Source organism: Salvelinus sp. IW2-2015, unplaced genomic scaffold (genome assembly GCF_002910315.2).
Source record: "Salvelinus sp. IW2-2015 unplaced genomic scaffold, ASM291031v2 Un_scaffold5721, whole genome shotgun sequence".
Taxonomy (NCBI): domain Eukaryota; kingdom Metazoa; phylum Chordata; class Actinopteri; order Salmoniformes; family Salmonidae; genus Salvelinus; species Salvelinus sp. IW2-2015.
This window is the reverse complement of record NW_019946986.1, coordinates 76,658-82,593: the sequence shown is the minus strand read 5'-3', so window position 1 is coordinate 82,593 and position 5,936 is coordinate 76,658. Positions and strand designations below refer to the sequence as shown.

Here is a 5,936-nt window from a genome sequence, read left to right as displayed (position 1 = left end):
TGGAGGGATGATATATAGCTCAATTATTTTCACGACTTTTGCCCTCTTTGTAGTTTTTGACTCCTACCCAGTTTTAGAATAGTTTTATTCCCATTCAATACAGACTACTGAAATGAATACATACCTACCGTTTGAAAAATGTAGGGTCACTTAGAAATGTCCTTGTTTTTGAAAGAAAGTTAAATTGTCCATTAAAATAACATCAAATTGATCTATTAATCAGATGTAGAACATTGTTTAATGTTGTAAATGACTATTGTAGTTGAAAACGGGTGATTTTTTATTGGAATACTCTACATAGGCGTACAGAAGCCCATTATCAGCAACCATCACTCCCTGTGATCCAATGGCATGTTGTGTTCGCTAATCCAATTTATCATTTTAGAAGGCTAATTGATCTTAGAAAACCCTTTTGCAATTAATGTTAGCACCAGCTGAAAACTGTGGTGCTGATTTAAAGAAGCAATAAAAACTGGCCTTCTTTAGACTGTTGAGTTTCTGGGTCATTTGTCGGTTCGATTACAGGCTCAAAATGGCCAGAAACAAAGACCTTTCTTCTGAAACTCGTCAGTCTATTCTTGTTCTGAGGAAATGAAGGCTATTCCATGTGAGATGATTTGCCACGAACTGAAAGTCTCGTACCAACGCTGTGTACTACTCCCTTCACAGACACAGCGAAAACAGTCTCTAACCAGAATAGTGTCTAGAAGGCCAGCATCCGGAGTCGCCTCTTTCACGGTTGACGTTGAGACTGTTGTATTGCGTGTACTATTTAATGAAGCTGCCAGTTGAAGGACTTGTGAGATGTCTGTTTCTCAAACTAGACACTATGTACTTGTCCTCTTGCCCAGTTGTGCACCGGGGCCTCCCACTCCCCTTTCTATTCTGGTTAAAGCCAGTTTGCAATGTTCTGTGAAGGGAGTAGTTTTCAATGACGGCCTAGGAACAGTGGGTTAACTGCCTTGTTCAGGGGAAGAATGACAGATTTTTTACCTTGTCAGCTCGGGGATTCAATCTCTTGCAAACCTTTCAGTTGCTCTAACCACTAGGCACCTGTCACCCGGTATGTCACCTGTATGGCCAGAAGAGGACTGGTCACCGCTCTGAAGCCTGGTTCCTCTCTAGGTTCTCTCCCTGAGTTTTTGTGGCACTGTGCTTCTTTTAGGCTGGGTTCTTGTTAAGCACTTTGTGACAACTACTGATGTAAAAAGGGCTCATAAAATACATTTGATTGACTTGTATATCAACACAACTGACTGGTTCTCTTGATGTTCACACCAGGATACCATGTTGAGACATTCTCTACATCAGAGAGCAACATCAGGAAGATCAGAGAGATAAGAGGTCTCATCACCTGGCCCACATTGTGGAAAGATTTTCCCATTTCTATCAAAGCTAAAAATACACCTAAAAAATAACACACAGGAGAGAAGCCTTACTCCTGCTCTGACTGTGGACGTTTTAAACATCAACTCAGCTAAAAGTTCATCAGAAGAACTCACACAGGGAGAAGCCCTTTCTCTGCTCTGACTGTGGAATAAGTTTCTCTCAACTTTCCGACTTAAAAAAACACATGAACGTATACATACAGGAGAGAAGCCTTACGTCTGCTTTGACTGTGGGGAGAGTTTCTCGTCTGGGCACCTTAAAAACACAACCACCGTATACACACAGGAGAGAAGCCTTACGCCTGCTCTGACTGTGGAAGAATTTTTAAAAACATCAGCAATAGTAAAAGTTAATCAGAGAACACACACAGGAGAGAAGCCTTCTTTTGCCCTGACTGTGGAAATGGTTCACAACTCAAATGATCTAAAAGTTCATCAGAGAACACACACAGGAGAGAAGCCTTACGTCCTGCTCTGACTGTGGAACTAGTTTCTCTCAACCTTACAACTTAAAATCACAGAACAATTCATACAGGGGAAGAAGCATACTCCTGCCTCTGACTGTGGAAAATGTTTCTAAAACATCAAATGAGCTAAAAGTTCATCAGAGAACACACACAGGAGAGAAGCCTTACGTCTGCTCTGACTGTGGAAAATGCTTCACACCATCAACTGTGCTAAAAGTTCATCAGAGAACACACACAGGAGAAAAGCCTTATTCCTGCTCTGACTGTGGAAACTAGTTTTCTCAACTTTGCAACTTAAAATCACATGAACGAATTCATACAGGGGAGAAGCCATAACTCCTGCTCTGACTGTGGAAAATTGTTTTAAAACATCAAAATGAGCTAAAAAGTTCATTCAGAGAAACACACAGGAGAGAAGCCGTACGTTCTGCTCTGACTGTGGAAAATGCTTCACAACATCAAGTGATCTAAAAGTTCATCAGAGAACACACACAGGAGAGAAGCCTTATTCCTGCTCTGACTGTGGAACTAGTTTCCTCTCAACTTTTCCCACTTAAAATCACATGAACGTATACATACAGGGGAGGAAGCCATACTCCTGCTCTGCCTGTGGGTAAAATGCTCAAAACAGCAAAAATGAGTTAATTAGTTCATCAGAGAACACACACATGAGAGAGAAGCCTCTTTACGTCTGCTCTGACTTTTGGGTGAGTTTCTCTCAACCATAAGCAACTTAACACACAAATGTATACACACAGGAGAGATGGCTTACTCTGCTCTGTGGAAATGGTGGCGTGTATCTCAAACTTCTAAGCCCAAAGTTTGCGTGTTTGAATCTCATCAAGGAGGATTTAACATTTGATCTAATTAGCAACTTTGCAACTACTTACTACTTTTTAGCTATTACTTAGCATGTAGCTTAGCATGCAACTACTTGCATGTTAGCTAACCTTTCCCCTAAACCCATTTAACTCTACCTTAAACCCCTCACCCTAACCTAGCTAACGTTAGCAACAACAATTTGGAATTCGTACATATCATATACATATCATACATATTACAAGTTTGCACAATATTGTATGAATAGCGATGCGTAAATAACATACGAATTGTAATTCGTAACATACGATACGTCCTAGAAGTCGTATTATACTAACAGCAATCTAAACGCAACAATTTCAAAGATTTACAGTTTGTTATAAGGATATCAGTCAATTGAAATAAATGTTGCCCTAATCTATGGATTTCACATGACTGGGCAGGGGCTCGCAATGGGTGGGACTTGGGAGGGCATGGGCCCACTTGGGAGCCAAGGCCCAGCCAATCAGCATGAGTTTTTCCCACAAAAGGTCTTTATTACAGACAGAATACTACTCAGGCCCCCCCCCCCCCCCCCCTTCCAGACAATCCTGCAGGTGAAGAGGCTCTGGGCTTGCCGTGGTTACATGTGATCTGCAGTTGTGAGGCCGTTTGGATGTTACTGCCAAATTCTCTAAAAGGACGTTAGAGGTGACTTATGGTAGAGATATAAATATTGAGTTCTCTGGCAACAGCTCTGGTGGAAATGTATGCAGTCATCATGACAATTGCACATTCCCTAAACTTGAGACATCTGTGATGTTGTGTGGCCTTTTATTGTCCCCAGCCACAAGGTGCACCTGTGTAATGATAATGCTGTTTTATCAGCATCTTGATATGCCACACCTGTCAGGTGGATGGATTATCTTGACAAAGGCTGAAATGCTCACTAACACAGGGATATAAACAAAGTTGTGCACAACATTTGAGAGACATTAGCTTTTTGTGCAAATGGAACATTGCTGGATTTTTTTTTATTTCAGCTCATGAAACCAACACTTTACATGTTTAGTTTTATATTTTAGTTCAGTTTTATATTGGTAGTCCAATGTAATGTAACCTACTAAAATGGTGGCACGGATGTTTCTTGTATAATATATTACGTTTTGCTCTGAGACCAGGTAGTCCCTCTGCAGTATTCTGTGGGAAGGAGCTAAGTAGACACTTTTTTTTATTGAACCTTTTATCTAACTAGGCAAGTCAGTTAAGAACCAATCTTATTTACAATGATGGCCTAGGAACAGTGGGTTAACTACCTTGTTCAGAGGCAGAACAACAGATTTTTACCTTGTCACCTCGGGGATTCGATCTAGCAACCTTTTTGGTTACTGGCCCAATGCTCTAACCACTGAGGCTGCCTTCCACCCCTAACATGTATCAGATAGAGATGGTGTGAATATCACTTTTCACCATTAGTTTGGGGGGATTATTTTACAACTTTATTTATATGATACACAGTGTATGAAATGAATAGATGTGTTTTATTTAATTGTCTTTAAAAAACAGATGAGTTATTTTAGTTACTGATCATGAATGTGTTTGGATAACTCATTGAAGCAAACTTTATTGATCTGCCAATGAAAAATAAGTTACATGAATATGTACTGGTCAACCTCTTCTTCTCTTTAGTATTCAGTTCTTTCATATTAGATCTGCAGTATGAATGGTTCTTTATGGTTGTATTCAGTTCTTCATATTTAGATCTGACAGTAAGAGCAAGGCAGTTAACCCCCTAACAACTGCTCCCAGGTGCCGATGACTTCAATTAAGGCAGCCCCCCCCCACTACCCACCCACAAACCTCTCCGATTCAGAGGGTTGGTTAAATTGTGAAGACACATTTTGGTTAAATACATTTCCTTTTCCGCACATCAAGTTCTACAAGACTATTTACATAAGGAACTGGACATTTCAACAGTTTGACCCTCAATATAGTCTTGGGCATTTACTGAGCTGTAACAATGGACCATGGAAAAGGTCTGTTGAAATGAATACTGTAGTGGTGTGAGGAAGGTAACACAAGCTTCCAATCCCCAATAGTAAGTATTGAAACAGATGAGTGAATAATAGAGCCTGTAATTGTCAATGTAACACCTGACCACATACCTATAATGCAGATAATATAACATGATMAACCTTAGGTTTTCAGATGTATGAYTGTTGTTGTTTTTTTAAACCTCCCCAGGGGTGMATTCATTASGCCGATTCTGTTGTAAAACATTGTCTGTTGGAAAACGTTTTGCATCGGYAACCATTTACTCCAAATTMAAAAAGRTTTGCAATGACAAGGAGAGTTTCTATTTGACAAATTCAGGTTGGTCCCTCCCCATTTCGTTCCATTTGCTCTGTTTGCTTTTTAAATMGTAAACGGTTTCCGTTGCAAGGCGTAATGAATACACCCTAGTTCTTAGTTGTAGTGCCTTTCACCTCTTTGAACCCAGCCTTCCAGTGGGATAAAGATGATACTTTCTTGTAAGTAGGTCTGGGCGGTATACCGTATTTTACAACGTACTGGAATTGTTGCACGGACCGGTTTGGGTTTTTATTATCTATAACGGTATGTTAATGTTTGATTTGTTGAAATGGATACGCCCTGTGTAACATCCATTTTAAATTTTATTTTACTTATCTTCCCTCTCTCTCAATGCCGCTTTCCACACAGACCTAGCCCCGCCCCGTCACTCGAGGAGGCATTTGTTGTTCCTCGACCATGAGACACTTGTGTTCCGTCTGCGTGGTCAATGCAGCACCAGCAACAATGTTGATGACAACGATGCTGTTTTCTCTTTACTTAATATAAACACCTAGCGTTCTAAAATTACACTACTAGTTCGTGTTTTCTTAGCAAGTTGGGCCTAAATCTTGTGAGCCGCTAATGCTAATCGCTAGCTAGCAATCTAATAAATGTACTGAGTCAGAGCAAACGTAATTAGCTATACAGCCTGATAATACCAGTGATGCTGTAGACCTAAATCAGCATGTTGGTTGAGCAACAGTATCTTCAAAATCAAAGAGGAATATGTGAAGCAAGAATGTTAGCTACATGAAGTAGCTAAGAGAAAACACGTTGGTTCCTACTGTCACAATAACTGCTCCCTGGCATTTTAATTTGTTGTCATGTCAAACACAGTTTTCAAAGAGCCCATAATTATATTTTAACTATATAATTAGAATAATCGCTAACACTACTTTACAACACAGTCATAACCATGTCATAATATGTC

General features: G+C 40.0%; 1 long non-coding RNA gene across 1 annotated transcript; it reads left to right on the top strand.

The window, feature by feature from the left end:
- The first annotated feature begins 1,513 nt into the window (after positions 1-1,513).
- Positions 1,514-2,100, top strand: LOC139026763 (uncharacterized). The gene is made up of 2 exons (XR_011478692.1): positions 1,514-1,662; positions 1,999-2,100. It is a non-coding gene; the product is annotated as an uncharacterized lncRNA (long non-coding RNA).
- Positions 2,101-5,936: the final 3,836 nt, after the last annotated feature.